General features: G+C 61.8%; 1 protein-coding gene and 1 long non-coding RNA gene across 4 annotated transcripts in view; one reads left to right on the plus strand and one right to left on the minus strand.

The window, feature by feature from the left end:
• Positions 1-1,550: 1,550 nt before the first annotated feature.
• Positions 1,551-6,253, minus strand: LOC134730760 (uncharacterized). The gene is made up of 2 exons (XR_010112713.1): positions 6,141-6,253; positions 1,551-3,372 (listed from the first exon to the last, which is right to left on the minus strand). It is a non-coding gene; the product is annotated as an uncharacterized LOC134730760 (long non-coding RNA).
• Positions 6,254-6,316: 63 nt separating this feature from the next.
• The window catches only part of ELFN1 (extracellular leucine rich repeat and fibronectin type III domain containing 1), an 82,025-nt gene continuing 65,854 nt past the window's right edge, over positions 6,317-22,487 (plus strand). For 2 of the 3 annotated variants that reach the window (XM_034963504.3, XM_055115661.2), the window contains exon 1: positions 6,317-6,556. The gene's annotated coding sequence lies outside the window, so the exon portion shown is untranslated. Of the gene's footprint in view, positions 6,557-10,621; positions 10,756-22,487 lie in introns of those variants that run through there. The other variant, XM_034963503.3, reaches the window with a different exon arrangement.

Here is a 22,487-nt window from a genome sequence, read left to right on the forward strand (position 1 = left end):
AAAAATACAAAAAATTAGCCAGGCGTGGCGGCGGGCACCTGTAGTCACAGCTACTTGGGAGGCTGAGGCAGGAGAATGGTGGGAACTCGGGAGGCGGAGCTTGCAGTGAGCCAAGATCGTGCCACTGCACTCCAGCCTGGGCGACAGAGCAAGACTCTGTCTTAAAAAAAAAAAGAAAAGCCTTGGGTTCCCATCCCAACCTGCTCCTGCAGGATTTCCTTAGGCAAGTCACCCCCTAAAATTCAGTTTTGTCACCTGTAAAAGGGGGAAGGAAGGATTCACCTCCCTGGGTTACAGTGGGAACCAGATGAGATGATAGAAAACAATTTTCCATTTTCATTTTCACATTGAAATTTATTATAAAGGAACATGTCTGCACATTGCACAGAATTCAAATGGCATTACAGGGGCATATGGGGAAAAGTCTCATTTTCTGGGGTGATGGGAATGTTCAGTATTTTGATGGAGATAGTGATGGCAACCAGTGTCCACATTTGTCCGATTTCAGAACTGTAGTTCTGAACAGTATAAAACTGAAGAATTATGAATTTCACTGTCTGTAAATAAATAATACGTTAAAAATATTTTTTTATATTGAGTCCCCGGCCGGGTGCAGTGGCTCACTCCTGTAGTCCCAGCACTTTGGGAGGCTGAGGCGGGTGGATCACCTGAGATCAGGAGTTCGAGACCAGCCTGGCCAACATGGTGAAACCCCGTCTCTACTAAAAATACAAAAATTAGCCAGGTGTGGTGGCACGTGCCTATAATCCTAGCTACTCGGGAGGCCGAGGCAGGAGAATCACTTGAATCCAGGAGGTGGAGGTTGCAGTGAGCCGAGATCGCACCACTGCACTCCAGCCTGGGGGACAAGAGTGAGACTTCCTCTCAAAAAAAAAAAAAAAAAAAAAAAAGTCCCCTTCTACCCTCTCCCCAAGACTTGCAGCCCCCAGGTTCCTACAGGAGGCACCCACTATTTCTAGTTTCTTGGGTCTCCTTCCAGAAATCAGTGTGTGCAGGCAACTAAAATGTCATTTCATTAACTCCTTTTTGACACAGTGTAAAAAAAAAAAAAAAAAGGTGCCATATACACTGTCCGGCCCCTTTTGCTTTTTCACACTAAAGAACATCTGCAGATGGACTCCAATCAGTCCACCTTTATCCGGCTGGATGTGCCATGATGATTTAAGCACTGCACTGTCAGCGGGCACTTAGGATCCTTCCAATCTGCTGCTATTACAAAGAGTGCTTCGGCGAATAACCTTGTACAAAGCAATATATCATTTTTCACATTTCGGAGGAGTATCTGGAGGAGATTCCTAGAAGCAAATGCTGGGCCAAAGGGTGTGTACATTTGGAATTTTGACATTGTTTCAGAGGTTCCAAGGGTGTCTGCTTCCCCACACTATTGCAACAGGGTGTGTCCTTAGACTGTTTAATCTGTACCCATCTGATGAGTGAAAAATCACATCAGTACAGTTTCAGCATGCTCTTTTGTCACTAGGAGTGAGCATAGGCACTTTCTCATTTGTTTAAACATCCTTTTGATTTCCTTTTCTGTTCATTACCTCTGTCTATTTTTTTTTTTTTGGCCTCTTGGCTATTTTTCTTATTGATTTGTAAGAGCTCTTTATATAGGCGGAACTGGCTCTTTGCCTGAGATAGAAATTGGACACATCATTTAATCTATGGCTTCGGGGTTTTATGGGCATTTGTTGTTCTTGCTGTGAAGTTCTGGGGACAGGAAGAGATTGTCACCATTCTTCTCTGGTTACCATTTCCTTAGGATGGGTCCGGGGGTCGGGGGGAATTCTCTCCCCGCTCCTTCGCGATTAATCCCAGCTGCTCTATCCCTCCCCTGCTTCCCCCAAACACACTCAGGCAACTGGGTCATTCACTTCCAGCCAGGCCATCCTCAGCAGAGAGAGGGCGCAGGAACCACCTGCAGGGGGGCAAAGGTATCAAAGCCACCAGATGAGTCCTCACTTATCCTGGAAGTGGGTGTGGTCATGGGGGGCTGGAGTGGGGCACTGAGGCCTGGAGGTGAGTCAGTCTGTCCTGCTCTCTCAAGCTCACACTCTGTTGGATGAAACTGACACATCAAGTCAATACAGTGAGAACTTGCCCAGGGAATCCCAGGGCGTCCAGGGACACAGGCTTGGGGCAGTGGCAGGGTGCGGGGGAGGGGGTGTGCTTCCAACCACCTAAGAAAAGCCCTGAGGCCCCACAGCCCCAGGCCCCTACGGCTCTTACTGACCAGCCTCTTCCCCAAAGGGTAGCTGGGTGGGTCATGAGATGGTGGTTGATTTGTTTCCATAAAAATGAGAATCTTACTGGCAGTTTGGCTCTTTTTTTGTTTTTGAGACAGAGCCTTGCTCTGTTGCCCATGCTGGAGTGCAGTGGTGCGATCATAGCTCACTGCAACCTCCACTTCCTGGGCTCAAGTGATCCTCCTACCTCAGCCTCCGGAATAGCTGGGACCATAGGCGCACCCCACCACACCCAGCTAATTTTTTATTTTTTGTAGACAGGGTCTCACTATGTTGCCCAGGCAGGTCTTAAACTGGGCCGTTTTACTCTGAACGAGGACCTTGTGTACATCAGAAGGGCCTGCTGAGCCCTGGATCTGGCAACGGTGCCCAGGTGGGTGGCGGTGCACCCACCATCCCCAGCTCTGTCCTAGGTCCTGGCCCAGCCGACTCGACTCTGGAAAGACAGGCTGTCTGATGGACCGGGCCATCACTGCTGCGTCTGGGCTGCTGCCGGGCAGTGGCAGCACCTCAGAAAGGAGGCCTGAGCGAGCACGTATGTGTGGAGCGACTGTGCGTGAACGCATGTGCATATGGAGATGGGAACATGCTTAGTACAGCTGCCTTCAAGTTTGACCATCTGGATTCAAACCCTGGCTTGGCCATTTCCAGTTTATGGTGACCCTGGCCAAGGTACTTGATCTCTGGACCCCTCGATGTTACCCTCTGGGAACTGGAGATCTTCACAGCTGGTTCACTTCTAGGGTTGCTGTGAGGACTAAATGACTTCATGCCAGCCACCAGCCACTAGGAACCTCCATCCCAGGAAGGATCGTCATAGTGCCACACCAGTGTGCGTGCGTGTGTGAGGGTTACACTGGGTGGGGCGGGGTGTGTGCGATTCGGGGGTGTGTGAAGCAGGATGCCTTTGCAACTCTCTGCACAACCACAGTGTGAGCTGTGAGGTGGGGAGGGTTCCAGTCTTCCTGTCCCAGTGAGGCTGCGGCATCTTCATGTGGGACACCGGCTTGCGGCTGGGAGCTGGGGTGGGTATCCACACGCATCTTCCCTGGATGTGCTGTAAGGTGTCTACACCACACAGGCTGCCTCTGGGTACCTCTGTCTGCTGGGGGAGGCGGATCAGGAGGAGATGAATGTCAGAGAGAAAGAGACTAAGACGGAGAAAGAAAAGGAGAGAGGAGTGGCGGAGAGGGGAGAAGAGGAGGAAGAGGAAGAGGGAAAGAGACAGAAAAGGAGGGGGGAGGGAGAGAGAGAGAGAGGAAGAGGGAGAGAGAGAACAAACATATTCTCTGACAGAGGCAAACAGAGGCGGGGAGAGAGAGCTCCAGAAGAGGCCAGAGACAGACAGCCTCCCTCCCACCTCCTCTCTTCGGGTCTGTCCTGGGGTGGCCCATTCCCAGCCTGAGGGGGGACAGCAGCCCGAGGCCAGCCAGGCCCCGCGGGGGCCCTGTCTTCTCACGGGACAGGAGGGCATATTTCAGCATTGGAAGGCGCTGCAGAGGGAGTCAGTCAGGGCTGAAATTCCTCAGCGCCCTGGAAGGTCCGCAGGACAGCTCCCTTCTTCCAGCTTCCTCCAAGGAGCCAGGTCCGGGACTCTCCAGGCCCCGCGAGTAAGGGAGGGGGGAAGTGAGAGAAAGGGGCTGTGTGCCCACCTAGGCCACTGCGCGCTTCAGAGCAGCCGGGACTCTCCCTGAGGGACCAGGAAGAGACCCCCCCAGGCCGGGCTCTGCCCGCTCTGTCTCCCTGTTCCCTGGAGGTCTGGGCGCCTCCGCGCAAGGACTAAGGGCTGGACAGCCGCAGGCAGGGGCTCCGTCCTTGGCCTCCACCCTTCGTGTCCAGCAATCCCGGGAGCAGGCGGCGGCACTTCCTCCATGCCCCGGCCTCAATCACCGTCTCAGTCCCCCCAACCCCGTCCTGCAGGAACAAGTATGGGAGGCTCGGGGTCGGAGGGCGGGCGGCCGTCCCGCGGGCTGGACGGAGTTTCTGGGCTGCGGAGAGGCCGTTGGACCCACGTCCGGACGGGAGCCCCGCGCGCCCATCCCCGGCCCGGCCATCCTCGGGGCGCGCTGTCTGCGGCCTCCCGCGCCACCCCCACCCGTGTCCCGGGATCTCCTCCGGGAAAGACACCCGGGGAGCAGCCCCTCCCCTCCAGCAGCCCCCTCCCCTCCAGCAGCCCCCTCCCCTCCAGCAGCCCCCTCCCCTCCAGCAGCCCCCTCCCCTCCAGCAGCCCCCTCCCCTCCAGCAGCCCCCTCCCCTCCAGCAGCCCCTCCCCTCCAGCAGCCCCTCCCCTCCAGCAGCCCCCTCCCCTCCAGCAGCCCCCTCCCCTCCAGCAGCCCCCTCCCCTCCAGCAGCCCCTCCCCTCCAGCAGCCCCCTCCCCTCCAGCAGCCCCTCCCCTCCAGCAGCCCCCTCCCCTCCAGCAGCCCCCTCCCCTCCAGCAGCCCCTCCCCTCCAGCAGCCCCCTCCCCTCCAGCAGCCCCCTCCCCTCCAGCAGCCCCCTCCCCTCCAGCAGCCCCTCCCCTCCAGCAGCCCCCTCCCCTCCAGCAGCCCCCTCCCCTCCAGCAGCCCCCTCCCCTCCAGCAGCCCCTCCCCTCCAGCAGCCCCCTCCCCTCCAGCAGCCCCCTCCCCTCCAGCAGTCCCCTCCCCTCCAGCAGCCCCCTCCCCTCCAGCAGCCCCTCCCCTCCAGCAGCCCCCTCCCCTCCAGCAGCCCCCTCCCCTCCAGCAGCCCCCTCCCCTCCAGCAGCCCCTCCCCTCCAGCAGTCCCCTCCCCTCCCCTCTCCCTGCCCTCTTGATGGTGTGGGGCTCCCCGGCCGGAGGGGCGCGGCGCTGGCAGCGGGGTCCAGAGTGTCGCGCCCAGCGCGAGCTGGGGGTCCCGGGCTCCGCAGCTCCGCACGCGGCCGGTTTGTGAAGCGGCGCGCGGGGGCTTAGCCGGGCGAGGGCGCTCTTGGGCCTGGTTTGGAATTTTTAGCCCACGCGAAAGCCGCAGGCTGGGGAAGGGGCGGGTGGGAGTGGGAGACGCCCTGGGAAGCCGTGAGACCGCTCGGCGAGGGCTCGGGACCACCAGGGAGCGACGGGGGACCCCTCGGCTCAGAGCCCGAGGGAGCGATTTCGGATCCGCTGGGATTCCGGAGGCGCATGAAGGGAGAGGGAAATCCGCTAAACCGAACCTTCCGGGAATCGGAAGGCGCCGGGCCGCTCCCACGCCTCCCCCTCCTCCCGGCCGAAAGGCGGGGGGCGACGCGCAACGGGGAGGGAAGGGAGGGAGGGGTCGGCGACCTTAGGGGAGGGCGAGTCCCTGGGGACGCGGGGCCGCCAGGGGCCCGACCACCCTCTCGCTCCACCTCCCCGCCCCCAAGTGCCCCGCTCTCCCCCCGCCCCGCAAACGCGCGTCCTGCGGGCTGTGCTTTGGCCCTCGCGGACGCGCGCGCTCACAGAGGGTCTGACTTGGGGTCAACTTCCACGAGGTTGCCGGGCGCCTGTGAGCACAGCCGTGTCCGCACCCAGGTGCCCACCTCCCAGCGCCACCAGGGTCCCGACCCCCCAGACCTTCGGACGCTTCTCTTCCAAACCAAAGCCTGGGAGCCTCTGGGTGGCCTGGGGCGGGGGCAGGGGGCGAGCGGGGCGGGCCAGGAGGAGCGGGCGAGGCCGCCACTCGGCTTCCCACGCCGCCCCCGCGGCTGGCTCCAACTTCCCCTCCGGAGCCCCCCTCCGGCCACCCCCTAGCCCACCGACGTGCGGGCAGCGACCCCGCCCCCCGCCCCCCGCCCCCCGCCCCTCCGGTCGCCACCGCCGCGGCCCCCGCCCCCTCCCCATCCCTCCCCGCGCGCTCTCCCACATGAAACCTTCCATCACGCTCAGAAAGAATGTGCTACAACCTCGGCGCTGCCGCGGCCGCCACCACTGCGCCCGCGCCCGAGCCCGAGCCGGAGCCGGAGCCGCCGCTCCCCCGCCTGCCCGGCCAGCCCCGGGCTCCGAGCGCGCGGTCCCCGCCGCCGCCGCCGCCGCCCCGCGCTCGCCCCGCGCTTGACGCAGTGAGCGCCGCAGCCTGGCTCCCGCCGGCTCCGCTGGGCTCCGGGTCGCAGGCCGAGTCCAGCCGGGCGGGCCCCGGGAGGGGCCGGCAGGGCGGGAGAGGGAGGAGGGCTGTCTGGAGCCAGCGAGCCCGGAGGAGGAAGAGGAGGAGGAAGGAGGGGAAGCCGCCGCCGCCGCCGCCGCCGCGCTCGGGGAACCGGGGTGCGCGCGCTCTGCTCGCCCGCGACAGTGCCTCCAGCCCGGGGCCCGCACCCCGGCCCAGGTAAGAAGGGGCCTGAGGGGCAGGGGGCTGTCCGGGGCCGGGGGACCCCTCTGTCGCCGCTGCGGGATCGGAGGGTCCCCGCCCCTAGAGGAGGCAGGGAAGAAGATGCTCTCTGGGGGGGGGCGGCGGGGGGCAGCGCAGGGTCCCCAGCGGCTCTCGCAGCCGGGGCCACCCCATCCCTGGTGCCCTGACCTCGGCGTCCGCGCCAGGGCCGAGTCTCCCCGCCCGCGGGGCTCTGGATGCGGCGCTCGGGGCCCGCGGCTCCCGGGCGTCCCCATCCACCCACCCAGATTCGGAGGCGGGCGCACCCGAAGTTAGCGGCCGCCGAGCCTGGGCCGGACAAACTTCCCTCCCCGACGCCGCGGCTGGAAGGGCCAGGACTCCGGACCCCTAGGGCTAGGGAGGCGCCGCGGGGACCCCGAAACTTTCCGGAGCTCGCTGAGAGCAAAAAGCCGGCTGGGCAGAAAGAGGGGGAGGGGGCTGGGCGCGCCTTCGAGTGCGCTGGGGTAGCCGCGGCGCCCCAAGTTGAACCACAGACGAACCCCTCTTCATCTGAAACCTGGTCTCGGAGTCGGAGGTGGGGAGGGAGTGGGCTGTGGGTGCCTCGACTTCGCAAAGCCGGCGTGGGGGGGCGCAGCGCCCCGCCCCGCGCCGCTTGAACCTCCGGAGGGGGTGTTACGGGACCCCCGCCCCCACCCCAGCCGGTGGCTGGGCTCTGCCGGCCGCTGCGGAGCTCCCGGGAAGGACCCGCTCGCGGCTATTAATAGGCGTCGGTGACCCTAGCCTCTCCCGGTCCGGGAAGCTGGCGCGGCGGGGCTGGGCTGGGCTGGGCTGCCGAGTGGGGCGGGACCCCGGGGCCCAGAGCGGACCCCCAGCTCTCCTGGTCCCTCTTCCGCCGCTCTTCCCTCCCTGCCGCCTGCTTTCCTCCCATTTTCCCTCTTCGATCTCGGGGTGTCGGCCCCCCCCCCCGAACTTTTTCTCTTCCCAAACTGCACGGTGGCCACCCGGTCACGGCCCTGGGCCGTACCCGCGCAATCTCAGCACCATTCCCGACCGAGTCCTCCGCCGCGGGCTGAGCGCGAGTCCCCGGGGCCAGACTGCCCAGGGAGGAGCAGGGACTTCCTACAATCCGCGCCCTTCCTCCCAACCCACGGCGAGCGCAACACATTCGCCCGCCCCTGCGGCCCCATCTGAGGGCGGGGAGAGGTCGCTGGGGGCAGCTTCGGGGGTTGTGGAGGGCAAGGGGGACTCGCGAAGCTCCCTAAACAAGCGTTTAGGGATGCAGCTCGGGCAGCGTGTGCAGGGAGGAAGCAGCGTCCCGGCGTCCCCCCTTCAGCGTCGCCTTCGCGCGCCTCGAGGGCCCAGGAGGGTTCGGTCTCCCCCACCCCACCTGGACACTCAGGTCTGAGCCTGAATGGATTTGAGGATCTGGGGGACGGGGAATACGGAGTCCTTCTTCCTGCCTCGGTGTCTGCAGAGCCCAGCCCGCAGGCAGCGTGGGGATCTTTGTCCCCAGGGCCAGCGCCGGCCCCGCCCCCCTCCCCGTTAACTCCGGGACTCCGCCGCCCTCCAGGTTCCAACCTCCCAGCTTCACCGCCGCGTCCTCTCCCCGGTTCTGGGTCTGGGGGAGGGGCAGGGGGCGTGGAGCGCGGCGTTGGGCCCCGGACAGATGTCCTCGCGGCGGCGGCGCCGGCGTCCGGGTAACAGCAGGCCGCCAGTCGGCGCGGCCACGGGGGAGGGGCGACCCGGCCGGGACTCCGGGGACTCGGTCGCAGCCGGACGGCGCAGCCTCCGCTCGGGGTGGGGGGGGGGCGGCCGCGAGGACTCGACCCCTGCCGTGCAACCCGGCTTCCAGTCCTCTGCCGTCCCCTCCCCCAGCTCCAGGTTTCGCTCTCTGCTGGGGTCCTGGCTCCTCAGGTTGCGGGATCTCGCCTCCCACGGCCCCGCGCGCGTACCCCTACCCGCCCCTCAAGTTGACCTCTGAGGTTCTCCGTGGATCTCAGACCCCGAGTGACCGCAGAACTGACCTCTGGGGTCAGGCAGTACCGGTCAAGGGCGCTCTGAAGAGGCCCTCGGCCTCAGTTTGCACCCCGAGGAAATGGACTCATCATGCCTGCTCCTGGGAAGTAGCAGGACGTCCTGGCGCGGCTCCTCCGGGCAGGCGCCCAGCACAGCGCAGGGCACACGGGGGACACCTGCGAAGGCAAAGGAGGCTCCTTCCAGAGCTTCGGCTGCACTTGGCCAGCACAGGCCTGGGGGAACCTGCTGGAAATGGGGAGCCAGTACCTCTCTTGGGGTTTATGTTTGGCAGGCGGAATGGAGAGGCTGGGGCCCGGAGCCCGGTGGTCATCTTCTGCACAAGGCTGGCCAGGCCAGAAGCTGGAGGGTAGCTTACTGGGACCTTCCAAGCGTGACCAAGGAAGCTCTGGGGGCCGACCAGCTTCTCCCTAGTGGAGCTGCAGCTGGGGAGACCTCACAGACAGGCAGGGAGGAGAGGGTGCCCCTCTCACCGCCGGCCTCGTTCCACAGGCCCAGGCCTGGCACATCCTAGGCTTGCAGTATCTATCTGGTGGGTAAACAAGGACCTGCTCTTGGCCTGCGGCCTGGCTCTGACCGTGGTCCAGGTCGGGGCAGAGGGAGAAAGGCCACAGCTTAGGTGTTCCAAACCACCGGTGCCCTTCCTGCCGGCCCCTGGGGCTGTGCTGGGTTTCCAGGGCCCCTGCCCCCCAGTATTTGCATGAAATCGTGGGGGCGCACTGGCTTTCGTCCTAGCACTCCCCTTCAAGGCTCTGCACCCCTATCACGGGAGCCCCACCCAGCCAGCCGAAGGAGGCCACAAGCTCTAAATTACTAAATTCGGGCCAGTGCTGGGGGCCTGGGAGCCAAGGCAGCTCAGAGCCCACTCTCCGATTCTGGCTCCTGGAGAACCCTAGGACCCGGGCGTGTCAGGCCCTGCAGCCGGGCTAGGCCGGTCCATACAGGACTGAACGGCGTCGTGGGCGTTCATTCACATTCCCTCTCCGGTCCCCACACACTATAGGATTTATCTTGATTTGCTGCCTTTGAATTGAGTCAACTCTTTTGTATGCTCGTTGAATTGCCCAGCTGCTGGCGGCGAGCGGAGAGCGTGCCGGGGGTACTGAGGCCGGGAACCAGAGGCGGGCGGGGGACAGGAAGCGGGGAAGGGGGCGCCGGCGGGGACGCGCGGGCTGCGCGGGGACTGGAGAGGGTCCCCAGGCGCCGGCCGTTCTGCGAACGCGGGCTTGTCCAGGCACCGCCGGGGCCTGCCCGGCCCGAGCGTGGAGTCCCGAGGCTCCTGCCGGGGGTGCAGGCTGCCCCTGGGGCTCTGCCTTCGACGCGCTGTGTAGGGCCAGATTCTGGGCCTCTCTTGACTCAGTTTCCCTTCCTGTAACATGCGGACGGGGGCTTCCGCACAGGCAGGTTGTCAGGGTGAAACTGAGCCGAAGAGTGCTCGAGAACCCCCTGAAGTCCTCCCAGAGGGTGGGGTGAATGAAGGAAGGAAGCGGGGCCAGGGCTGGGCAGAGGGGGCCCGGCCTGCGCCCTGCGTTCTCCGCCCCTAGGTCCCTGCCCTCCCGGATAAGGGGGCGGACCGACGGGAGGACCTGAGAACGCCTTGGCTTTGCTTGAGGTGGTGGGAGTCGCGGGTAGCTTGTTCAGCCAACAGCTGTCGCCCCCGCTCCCCCCACCCACCCACCCCCTCCACCTTTTAGATGTCGGCGTGGAGGGCCGGGGACGGACCGCGAGGACGCCCCCTGCGCTTTCTAGGACCTCCCCTCCTCCCCCAGCCCCTGCGCGTCGCCGGGAGAGGGAAGGAGCGGGTTGGCGCGGGGAGCCGAGGAGAGCAGGGGGCTCGGGAGGCCAGGGAGAGAAGGGGAGGGCCAGAGGCTCCGAGCCGGACTCGCGGCGGAGGAAGAGGGGGTGGAAGGGAGCGCGCAGGCGGGCGAGGGAGCGAGGGAGCGAGGGAGGGAGAGAAGGAAGGAGGGAGGGAGGGAGGGAAGGGGGGCGGGAGGGGGCAGGGCGAGCTTGAATTCCCCCCCGGCCGCGCGGCGAGGGGCGGGGCCGCGCGCGCAGATCGATGGGCGAAGCTGGGGAGGAATTTCAATCCCGGGAGCGAAGTTAGAGCTTGAAGGACGGCGGCGGCTGCGGGCGCAGCCCCGGAACAGAGGCCGGGCCGGCAGGTAAGCGGCGAGCGCGGCCGGGCGCTGAACCTGGGGGACTTGGGACCCGGACCACCCCCGGGGAGCGGCGCGGCCAAGCCCCCCGCCACCTCGAACCCCGGGCGTCCCCGAGTGCGCAGCGTGCGCCCCCAGCCCCTGCTGCGCCCCCAGGCCTGGCGCGCGATCCGAGCGCAGCGGGCAAAGTTGGAGGAACTTGGCGGCGGCGGAGCGGGCGCAGGCTCAGCCCGACAAAGCCCGGGGGCCCGGGTCGGGGTCGCTGCCGCAGCCCGCACGCTGCCCCGTCCCTCCGAGAGGTCCCTTCCCCAGCGCCTCTCTCCCTTCCGTCCCCCTTCGCCGTCCGCACCCTGCCCGGCGCCCCCCAGACGCGGCCCCCTGCCCTTCCCTTCCCGGAAATTAGGGGGCTGTCCTCACCTCCTGGCCGAGTCGCTGACCCCTCCCCAGGCTCGCATCGCCCTCCCTGCTGGGCCGCCCTCCCCCCGACGCTGCGAGCCTCCTCGCTCCGCGCGGGGACCGTCCAGTCACGCACGGGGAGGGGTCACATTCCTCGGTCCCAGCCCCTGAGTCCAACCTCTGGCTGGGGAGGTGGGGGGCTTCGCTCCGAACTGAACTTACTGGGTGCTCTCCACCCCTCGCCCCGCCTGGAGTCCATCCTCGTCCTCGTCCCTCTGGGGGCTGGGAGGAGGCTGCCGAGCCTCCGTGCCCCAACCTGCCTCTAAAGACAAGCGCCCCCATTTCCATCCTTTGAAACCTGCAGGTCACCTGCTTGATGCTGAGGGTGGGGCGGGGGGCACTGCCTGCCGTACCGCACACCGCCCCCCCCCATAAAAACGACACCCTCTGAGATGAAAATCCGGCTTTTCCAGGTCTCAGCTGTGTGACCTTGGGGCAGGTGAATCTCAGAGCCTCAGTTTCCACACCTGTGAAATGGGGCTAGGATGATCATGCCTTCTGAAAAAAACGAAGGCTTAGCAGAAAGGGTCGAGGCCGGCCGAGCCAGGTGTGCACGTCCTCAAAAAGCCTCCGTGCCAGCACTTTCCCTTCCTGCACACCCGGAGTGGGGCCTCTTTGGACCCTGGCTTGGGCTGGCTGCCTCTGCCGCTCATTGCCTCGATTGGGCTAAGGGCTGTGCGGAGAGCCTGGGGACAGAAGCTGTGGAGGGACTGGGAGCCAGGAGCAGATGTAAATGGCAAATCTCCCCATATTGCCTCTCTCAGGGGCTGCCCCCTAGAGAGGCCCCCGGCCTCCAAAGAGGTCCAGCTTGCACCCAGCCTTGGGGGAAACCCCATTGGGTTGGGCATAGGTTGCTTGAAAAGCATCAACATGCTCCTCTTCTCTGCCTGGCTGGCCCCCTGGCCTCCTGCCCCCTGGGTCCCTGCCCCTGCCACCTTTTAATTGAACAAGCATTGAGAAGACTGGCTTACAGGTCCCAGCCCAGGTTTGCGCCCCACTCCACCAAAGCAGGGGGACAAACTCCAGGGGGCCGTGCGTGGGAGGGGGTCACCCCCTCACCTGGATTTGAGGGGGTTTGGAGCCCAGCCAGGACCCCAGCACTTGGGTCCCTCATTTTCCTGGGCATACGGTGGTCAGGGAGTTCTGATCCCCACCTCTGCTGGGCAGAAGACCTGGAGGTCTCCAAGTCAGAGATTGGGGGCCATGCCCCTCCCCCTGTCCTACAGCCAGCTGTGCAGCCCCCTCCTCCTCGGCCGCAGCAGGACTGCTGTGTGCATGTAATTCAGGATGATACAGCAGGCTGGGCAGGCAGCTCCCGACTCCCAGAAAAGCCAGTGGGCACCTGAACCAGAGCCACACTTCTGAGGCCTGGTAAGTCCGGGGTAAGGGTGCAGGGATGTGGTGGGCACCTGCACCCAGGACCAGAGGAGGGGAGGGAGGGCGGTGTCCCTTCCCCACCGTGCCCCAGGACTGCCACTGGAAAGCACTGATTTTTCAAAGTGTCTTTGGAGGCAGGCTCCCCACACCTGGGCCAGGGAGAGGCTGCTGCTCCTCCACCTCCCTACCACGGTCCCCACCAAGAAACAGGTGTCCGGGTCCCCAACAAGCGCCCAGGGCCAGAGCCTGGAGTAGTTGCCTGTCTCGGACCCCGGCATTTGAATATTTTCACCATAAATGTATACTTGTAGGCTTCACCTGCTCTCCAGGAGAGAAAAATTAATGGGACTAAAATATGACCACAGTGCCTGAGATCAATGGGGTAAAATCGGAGTGGCTGCCTGGGTCCCATGTTGGTGACTTTCTCTATCTGTTTCCAACACACACGCATCAGCTCTAGATTTTGATAGAATTTTCTAAGCACTCAGGAAAGCCTCCTTCTAAGGTCCCCCTGAGGTCAGAGCCCCCACCCCAGGATCCCTTCCCCCCCGACAAGCCAATTCCCCATTTTGGTAGGGGACTGTGTTTCTCCGTGCCAGACTCAGACGCCATCGCATTGGAGGAAATTTATGAGCAGAGGTGCGTGGACTTGGGGTGTTCATATATCTTCACAAGAAAGAAACAGGCAGGCCCTCGAGATGCCCGGGTGGGTGGTGCATAAATACACGAGGGGGCCGGTGGCGGGCGGGGGGGCAGGATTAAAAATGCAAGTGAGTGACAGGCGAGAGATAGATCTCCAGGGCTGGGTGATGAGGCCATAAATTTCCGGGCGTGAACCTGGAGCGGATGGTGGCACCGCCGCGGACATTGGATACATTTGTCATCTCTCCAGCGCCCCCCCCCTCGCTCTTTCCTTTTTGTTTTTCTTGTGGATTTGGTTTCTTCCAGCACAAGCTCGGGTGTCAAGTGGCCTTGGGTGGGTGTTTGTGGGGGTGGCTGGTGGTGGAGCCACTGCAGTGGACGATGGTGCCATCCATTCCAGCACCAGCTGTGCAGATGGGGAGACTGAGGCCTGGATTGGGGTGGGGCCGGAGAGGGTGGTGGAGGGGTCCTATGTCTGGCGTCTGTGTCCTGTTGTGTTGGTTCAGGTCAGGGGATTCCAGCAGGGTGGGAGGCCTTGGTCGTTGGGGGCTGCTGCCTCCCTTCATCCCTGTGCACCCTGAGCCAGTCAGTGGCACCGACAGTGAACAGGAAGCAGGGCAGCAGCTATGGGCACTCGAGCCTAGCACCGTGCCCCCCCCTCCCCGCCCCCTGCCCCGGATGTCCCCTTCCCAAGGCTGGTGGATTGAGACCTGGTTCTGTCCCACCTCTTCCAGCCTCCTGGGGAGGGAGGGCAGGAGGTGAGACACCACCCTGGGAGCGCTGATGGCAGACGAGGGCCAACTGTGTGCCCTACCTGGAGCCTGGGACAAAGCCCGGAGGAGCTTGGCTGCCTTGGAGCTGGCATCCCCAGATGGAAAGACAATGGTCTCACAAATAAATGTGCCTCCTTTCCCTCGGAGATCAGCCGGTCCAGCCCCTGAAGATGGTCCAGCCGGTCCATTTTCCAGAAGGGTCCAGCATCGCCCGAGGTCACACAGCAAGTAAGCTGGAGCTGTGGCTGGACCAGGCCTCCACACCTGTAGGGCTGTCCTGGGGCAGCCGGGGTCTTGGTCTTAGAGAAGAGCTGGAACCCAGGCTGAGGCAGGAGGGGGTCCAGCAGGGCTTGAGGGACCTTCAGAGGGGAGGCAGAGAGGACGACTACTCCACTCCCTGCTCCAGGCCACGGGGGTACACAGGAGCTGGTGGGGAAACTGAGTCAGGCGGCGAGGACCACTGCTCTGCTCCCTGCTCCGGGCCGTGAGGGGTGCACAGGAGCCAGTGGGGAAACTGAGTCAGGCAGCGAGGACCACTCCTCTGCTCCCTGCTCTGGGCCATAAGGGGTGCCCAGGAGCCGGTGGGGAAACTGAGGCAGAGAGGACCACTCCTCCGCTCCCCGCTCTGGGCCATGGGGGTGCACAGGAGCCAGTGGGGAAACTGAGTCATGGAGGCTGGTCCACACAGCTCTTCCCCACCCACATGGCTAGGACTCCTGGGGCTGTTCTGTAGTGGGAGACCCTGGAGTCTCAGGATCTCGGTTACTCAGCCCCGGTTGCCTCCCTTCTGCCCAGCAGTTAGTTCCTCAGGACTCACGGCTTCCAGGCTCCCCTCCCCTGTGAGCCGGACCCAAGCTCCTCTTTGGGGCTGAGGAGGAGGGGTCTAGCTGGCCCCTATAGGGTGGGCAGAGTTTAGATAACCCCACAGGAAGAGGCAGGCATCCAGGCAGGAGAGGCAGCGGAAGGGAAGGTGTGAGGCCCCCAGAGCAGTGAGGGGGGTGGGGAGAGGGGCCATGACAGTGGACGGTGACCCCCCCTGCCCTCGACGTCTGCCCTAATGTCTTCCTCTGCCAGTTCCAGGACAGACTCGGGCAGCCACAGTGGGAGAGACTGGTGGAAGGGACAGGGCCTTGCCTCCCTGTGTGTTGTGCCCAGTGCCCCCACATGAGGCTGGGGTATATTGGAAAACTGCACTCTGGGCTTCTGAGGGAGGGATGGGGACAGAGGAGGCACAGCTGGGCGGGAAACATCCTTCGGCCCGGGCCAGCCCAGCCATCACCAGGTCCACTGTGTTTGCTAGAGGCCCCAATTCAATCTCTGAATTTTAAAGATAGGGACACTGAGGCCCAGACAGGGCAGTGGCCGCAAGCCACTGAGGCTTGCAGGCAGTGGTATCTGGGCTCAGCCCTGCTCCCATGCTGGGCTCCCCACACCTCATATCCGGCCTCAGCTGGGAGAGTGCCCCAGCCTTACCGATGGGGACCTGGCAGCCCACGGCGTGGAGGTGAACCAGCTTGTCTGGGAAGCCACATTCCACCCCTGTGCGCCCCCAGGCCCTCTGTGGCCCACTGCCCCCTCTAGGACCCCACCCCACAGAAGCGCATCTCTCTGCCGTCCGCCCCCTCCAGTGGTAACTTCTGTCAGAGGGCTTGTCACAGAGTGCTGACCGCGCTGAGAGCTTCTCACCAGCGCTGGACATGTGGCCAGGTGGCGGCCGAGGGCTCGGGGGGGGGGTCTGTCCACGTGACAGGTGCACACCCCGGCATTGCTGCCCTGACATTTGGAGGCTGTTGGGTTGGGTCCAGGCGGAATCCTTCCTGGGATGGAAACCCCGGGAGATGATTGACAGCCTGGAGGCTCCCCCGTGTTTACCAACAGATCCGAGTCTTATTTTCAGCAGGATCAAACTCAGGCACCTCTTAGTCATTAACTCCCTCTAGTTTAATAAACACAGATACAAACACAGCCAGCCATGTGCCCGCCCCACATGGATGAGAATCCCGCCCGGCTTCCTGGGGCCGAGGAGCGGGGTCTGGAAATGGGGGGGCCGTCAGGGGGCTCCCCAGACCCTCGGCCGGTGCGCAGGAGGCCCTGCAGGGAGAGGGCTTTGCAGAGCACACAGTGAGGCGGCGCTGGCCCGGAGGGACGAGTCAAGGACAGCTGTGTGCCTTCACAGTCCCGCGCTGTCCAGACACAGCCCGAAGTAGTGGCTGGGAAGGTGTCCCGGAGATACCCACAGCACAGCTGCCCCGCCAGGGCTGCATGAAGGGGTGGCCAGCGCTTGGCTCCCTCACTGCCATCTCGACCTCCACGGCCTCCCTAGAAGCCCAAGGGGCTGGGGACCCTCAGGATGTGTCTCCTGGGCGTGGACTCTGGGCTGTGCTGTGGCTCCTGCCTGGCCCCCACACTGGTCAGAGTGCTGACCGAGGGAGGCTGCCTGGGAGGGGGACTGGGATGCTTCCCGGACATGTCTGGAAAGGTGGCAGCTGGTTCCTAGACCAGATCCCAAGGGAGATGGCATTAGCCAAGTGCCTACCTCTGCCTGAAGGGTGCTGGTAGTGGCTCTAGGGCACCCTGGAGAGGAACCCCCAGTCTGTTGTCTCCCTGCCTGAGGGGAGCCTGCACTGAGGCCTCTGCCCTCCTCACTAGCAGACTGCCCCTGTGTCTGTTTGCTCCGTGGAAGCTGTGGAAGGGCCCGGCCTCTGCCCTCTTCACCGAGGGACCACCCCTGCATCTATCTGTGCTGTGGAATGGTGGAAGGGCTTGGCTGCAGATCATGGGGTGGCCCGGGCTGGGGAGCCTCTGGTGTCCGGCGTGACCTGAGGTGGGTCCCTTCCCTTCCCGGAGCCTCGGCCTCCGCTCCGTCATGTGGGGACGGGGATGGATGGATGGCTGTGGGGAGTGTAAATGGCTGACACCAGTTCTGGAAAGGGCAGAGCCGCCACTGCTGGCAGAATCCCCCGCCCTTCTGATTTGCCCTGCATGGCCCTCAGACCTGCAGCCCTGGAACCTGGATGGGGCACAGGTTCGGTCCCTGCGTCCCTCTGTGCCCTGCTGTGCAAAGAGACAGGGAAGGAGGATGCTGGGGAAGGGAGAGCAGGTGTAATGGCCCCGCAGCCGAGACACGCTTCGTGTGGGTGAAGGGCAAGGCCAGTGCAGCTGGCCGTGGGGGCTGAGAGGTGAGCGGGAGAGGCCCCAGGGTCCGGGCTGCTCCTGTGTCGGAGCTCTTGGGAAGAGTTGGATGGTACTCGGATTGCTTCGGGAAGTCTCTGGGGAGTTTGCAGCAGCTGAGAGACAAGGCTGGCTTTAAAGCATCCCTCTGATGTCGGCGGAGAAAGGGTTTTTAAGGGCACACGAGGGAATGAGCCACCCAGGGGACTGCCGACGTCTGAGAGCCATGAGGGTAGCCTGTACTGGGTGACAACGCTGGCAACGGAGAGACAGAGAGGATGTAACTTCTGTTTTGACAGTGCTTAGAAATTGGAGCTACATTCCTATAGAGAAAAATATTCTGTAAGGCAAAACCCATTTTCCTATTTATATTCATTAGGAAATTAGGGAGGCGGTCCTGTGGAGAGGAGGGTTGTGTGAAGCAAGTCCTGCTTCCCTTTGACAGCCATTAGCGTTTCAGAGCTGTGTTCTTGGGGAGATGAACCCCCCAGAATGGACTGGTATGAAACAGCGGGGTCATCTTGGCACAGAACCCCTCGGGGTGCCCACAGAAGTGGGGCTCAGGGCCCATTCCTCAGGTATCCGGCACCCCGGCTTCCTCCAGGAGACGGGATTCTCAGATCTTCATTTGCGTGTGGCTCTGGGTGCAGATGGGTGTCCAAGTGAATACGGGAGCAGGCACGCGTGTTCACGTGTGTGCGTGTAGATTACCACTTGTGTGAACAGGGGACTGTGCAGGGGTGTGTGTAGGTTCACGGGTGTGTGCATGTAGATTTGTGTCTGAATATAGGAGTGTGCACACACATGCATGAACTCACGTGTGTGTAGATTAGTGTCTGCGTGAATAGAGGAGTGTGCACACCCTCCTGGCCCCCCCACCCCTTTCCCCTCTCGGACACCACAGTGGGCAGCCGATGTGGGTTCATGAATGATCGTGGCTCTGATGTGAAATTCCTTCCGTCTGAGGGTTAGGTTCTGTAAAATGAATTTGTTGTCTGCTTTTTCTTTTTTTTTGCAAATTCAGTTCAGCGGATGGAGGCTCTGAGATGCAGGGAGCGTGTGGAGCTCCCACGGGTTCCTGGTGGGTCTGGGAGCGGCCGGCTCCCCTGTCCTTGGGGTAGGCAGGGAGGGACGTCAGGAAGAGAGTCAGGCCCCTGAGGTGTTTGCTGTCTGACAGACATCTGGGCTTATTTTTGTTCCTTCATTACATTGTCCCCACAGAGCAAGAGCATGCTACATCTGAGGGCTGTGAGTCCCCAGAGACAGCTTTTCAGAGAAACAACTCACCAGAAATCCAGTGTTCCCGCACCCGAATCCACACCAGTCAGGGACCAAGGGGACTCAGCTGAATGGGCAGCTCCCAGCCCTGGGCGCCTGTGCCCTCACCATGCACAGTGTGTGTGCCACCGTGCTCCCACACACACTGGGGAGGCATGCACAGGGGTGCACAGGCACAGGTGCACGCACACACATACCATGGGGTCCTGGAGTGCAGCCTGTGCCAACATGGTACTTCAGCTCCCATCCTGCCATGACCACCCAGGGCACCTGAGCCTCACACCCCATACCTGGGCTCAGAGCAGCTCTCCCGCCCCACCCTGCGGCCCTGCATGTCAGTTGTGGGTAAGGCCCACGCCACTGGGAATCTTCACACAGCCCGGAGGGAGGTGCTGTGTGCCCATTTCACAGACCAGAAGGCCGAGGCATGGAGTGGGGAAGTAACATGGTCCAGGCTCAGGGCTCACATGTGCCAGAACCCAGCATAGCCTGTCTCGGACACCCTTGGGCCCCCACCCCACATTTTACAGAAAGGTCTGTAAACAGCCTCAGCACCTCCCATGGTGCCCAGACTTCCCCCAAGCCTCCTCTGGCGTCCTCTTCCTGCACCCACCACCAGCCTCAGCCCTGCTGCCCTTGCCTGGCCCCAGCGGTCGTGGGTGTGGACCCTGAGCCTCGGCTCTCACTGTGCCCTCTGTCTGCCCACGTGGGTACCAGAGCATCCCCCATCTCTGCGACAGTCTTGGTGACTACCCGGCTTAGCGAGTGAGGGAATATTTGGCACAGCAGCGAAATTGGGAGTGTGGGGTGCGGGCATCGCGTGGACACGCTGTGAACTGGGATTTGGAGCACGGGTGATGCCAGAGTGGGTGATGTCAGGGGCTGGCCTGTGCTCCCAGGAGTGCTCACCCCGAGGAACTGGCCTTGGGTGGCAGAGGAGAGGAGAGGCCTGGGGACCCTGACCCTCATCTCCCATCACCTCCGCTGGGCTGCGTGACCCTGAGTTACACACTAATGATTATGTCCGTCTTGCAGGGATGTTGGCACCTACTCAGCTAGAGCCCACCCCCCACATACACACACATGTGTGTGCACACACGCGCGTGCACACACGCGCACGCACGCACGCACACACGCGCGCACACACATGCACACACACACAACTGTGCATCGCTCCCATTTGACAAAAGAGCAGCCAGGGCTCTGTACCCTGCCAGGGTCTAGCTGGTGACCAGGGCTGGGCGGGAGAGCCATAGCTACAGCCCAGGCCTGGGTCCATTGTGCTGGCATTATCACGGCTGCACAACCCCCTCCCTGCAGGAGGCTCTGGGACCTCCCCAAGCCTGGGGGTGCCTGGCCTGACCATCTGGGCCGTGGGCAGGGAACTCTGGGCCTGGGGCCAGGAGGACAGTCCCGGGGCCTGCTCTGGGGTCCCCTGCAGGTTGCTGGCTGAGGGAACCCACAGGAACGTTCCCTGGAGGTTCAGGCAGGAGGGGAAACTGAGGCCCAGGCTGCCGCCTCAGCCCCATCCCTACCAAGCTCTCCCGGGGAGGATGTGGGGAGGGGAACCGAGGGTTCCTGCAAGCCTCATGTTCGCACCTGTGCACTGGAGCTGCTAACTCCTGTCTGCTGGGGTGAGTCCCACCAAGCGGGGTGGCATTTGTGGGGCGTTGGCACAGCCTGGATGCCATGGTGCTCAGAATGAGGGTCCCTTCCCCCTGCCTGCTGGCCACACTCCAACATTGGCTCCCTCCTGTGACTCTGCCCCTGTCCTTGGCCATTGCGGGCGTGGTGTCCCCAGTCCTCTGAAAGCCCCATTGTGCAGGGTCACCTTTGCCTTGTCCTGTCCACCACAGGGCCCTGGCACCCAGATCACCATCCTCGAGGAAAGGAGAGGGCAGGGACAGAGATGGAACGGGGAGCAGAAGGGGGCGCGTGTGCCCCTGAGCGCACCTGTGTGCAGGTGCACAGTTCATTAAACATGACCATGAAGTCGGGACATGGGAGTTATGCATTAGAAGTGTTCATTCACTGATTCATTCATTCATTCACCTACCCAGTGGACATTCTCCGATGCTGGGCTCCGTGGTCTGGATACGAAAGCAAAGCAGGTGTTATCCTGGGAGTAGCCTGGGCTTGCCTTGGGCACTCTGGCTCATTCTGACCCGGTCCGTGGGCCCAGGGCAGTGCTGGAACACCCCTTGGAGGAGTGCCCAAGGCAGATCACGTAGGGGAACAAATTGTGCGTTTGATTTTTGGGAAGGTACCCCAAAGTCACGGGGAGATCCTCCTGTTTTGAGTGGAAACCAAGTGTGGCAGGATGGTCAAGACGCGGATGGTCTGGGGGCTGGTAAAGTCATTCTGGTTCTCACCACCCTCGGGACAAGAATCTGATCACCTGTGGGACGATGCTGAAAGGGGCAGCGGCTGTGCTGAGCTTGTTTTCCTTGTGTGAGCTTGCTTCATTTTTCTTCCTGAGCAGCTTTACAGAGGCATCCTGTGCACCGACACCGTCAGCGTGCCTTCCACTCTCCATCTGCAAGCCCATTGCAAGGGCACCAGGCAGTGGTTTTCATGCATTCATAGAGTTGCACAACCATAACTACATACCAGCTATAAAACATTTTCGTGCCCAACTGTAGTCAGCACCCCCTACCCCACCCCCAGGCACTGATCTGCACCCTGTCTCTGTGGATTTACAATTTTTTTTTTTTTTTTTTTTTTTTTGAGACTGAATCTCACTCTATCGCCTAGGCTGGAGTGCAGTGGTGCGTTCTCGGCTCACAGCAGCCTCCGCCTCCTGGATTCAAACGATTCTTCTGCCTCAGCCTCCTGAGTAGCTGGGATTACAGGCGCCCACCACCATGCCTGGATAGTTTTTGTATTTTTAGTAAAGACAGGGTTTCACCATGTTGACCAGGCTGGTCTCGAACTCCTGACCTCAGGTGATCCACACCCCTCAGCCTCCCAAAGTGCTAGGATTACAGGCGTGAGCCACTGCGCCCAGCCTGTGGATTTACATTTAATGGACATTTCACATCAATGGGATCCTGCATCCTGCAATATGCAGTCTTCTGTGGCTGGATTCTAACACTTAGTGTCATATTTTTGAGGTTCAATCATCTTATAGACTGTGTCAGTAGTTTTTGGTTTTTATTGCTGAATAGTATTCTGTTGTATTGCTAGACCGTTTTACTTATCCATTATCCAAAACACATGCAGAGCATGTGTGTCCAGCGTGGGGCCATTATGAATCATGCTGCTGTGAACATTCGTGCACAAACTGGGCAGCTTCCTGGAAGGAGAGTTCATCTGGTCAGTTCATATTGTAAAATTCTTTTTTTTCTTGAGATGGAGTCTCACTCTGTCACCCAGGCTGGAGTGCACTGGCTTAATCTTGGCTCACTGCAACCTCTGCCTCCGAGGCTCAAGTGATTCTCCTGCCTCAGCCTCCCGAGTAGCTGGGATTACAGGCACGCACCACCATGCCCAGCTGATTTTTGTATTTTTTAGTAGAGACTGGGTCTCGCCATGTTGGCCAGGTTGGTCTTGAACTCCTGACCTCAAGTGATCCACCCGCCTTGGCCTCCCAAAGTGCTGGGATTACAGGTGTGTGCCACTGTGCCCGGCCATATTTAAATTCTTAACAAGCTGCCAAACAGTTTTCCAAACTGGCCGGACCATGTTACATTCCCACCAGCAACACGTGAGGGTTCCAGCCCCTGCGTGTCTCTCACCACCTGCTATTGTCGGTCTTTTTATTACAGATCTTCAGGCGGATGTGTAATGGTGTCCCATGTGGTATAAATTTGCAGTTTCCGAATGACCGATGAAGTTGAACATCTTTTCATGTGCTCATTAGGCATTCATATTTCTTCTTTGATAAAATGTCTATTCAAATCTCTTGCCCATATTTAATGGATTTGTCTTATTATTGAGTTTCAAAATTATTCAGAATTATTGTGAGTTCTGTATATGTTCTGGATACAAGTCCTTTTTCAGAAATGTAATTTCTGATCTCTTATCCCACTCTGGAGCTTG

Source organism: Pan paniscus, chromosome 6 (genome assembly GCF_029289425.2).
Source record: "Pan paniscus chromosome 6, NHGRI_mPanPan1-v2.0_pri, whole genome shotgun sequence".
Classification (NCBI taxonomy): domain Eukaryota; kingdom Metazoa; phylum Chordata; class Mammalia; order Primates; family Hominidae; genus Pan; species Pan paniscus.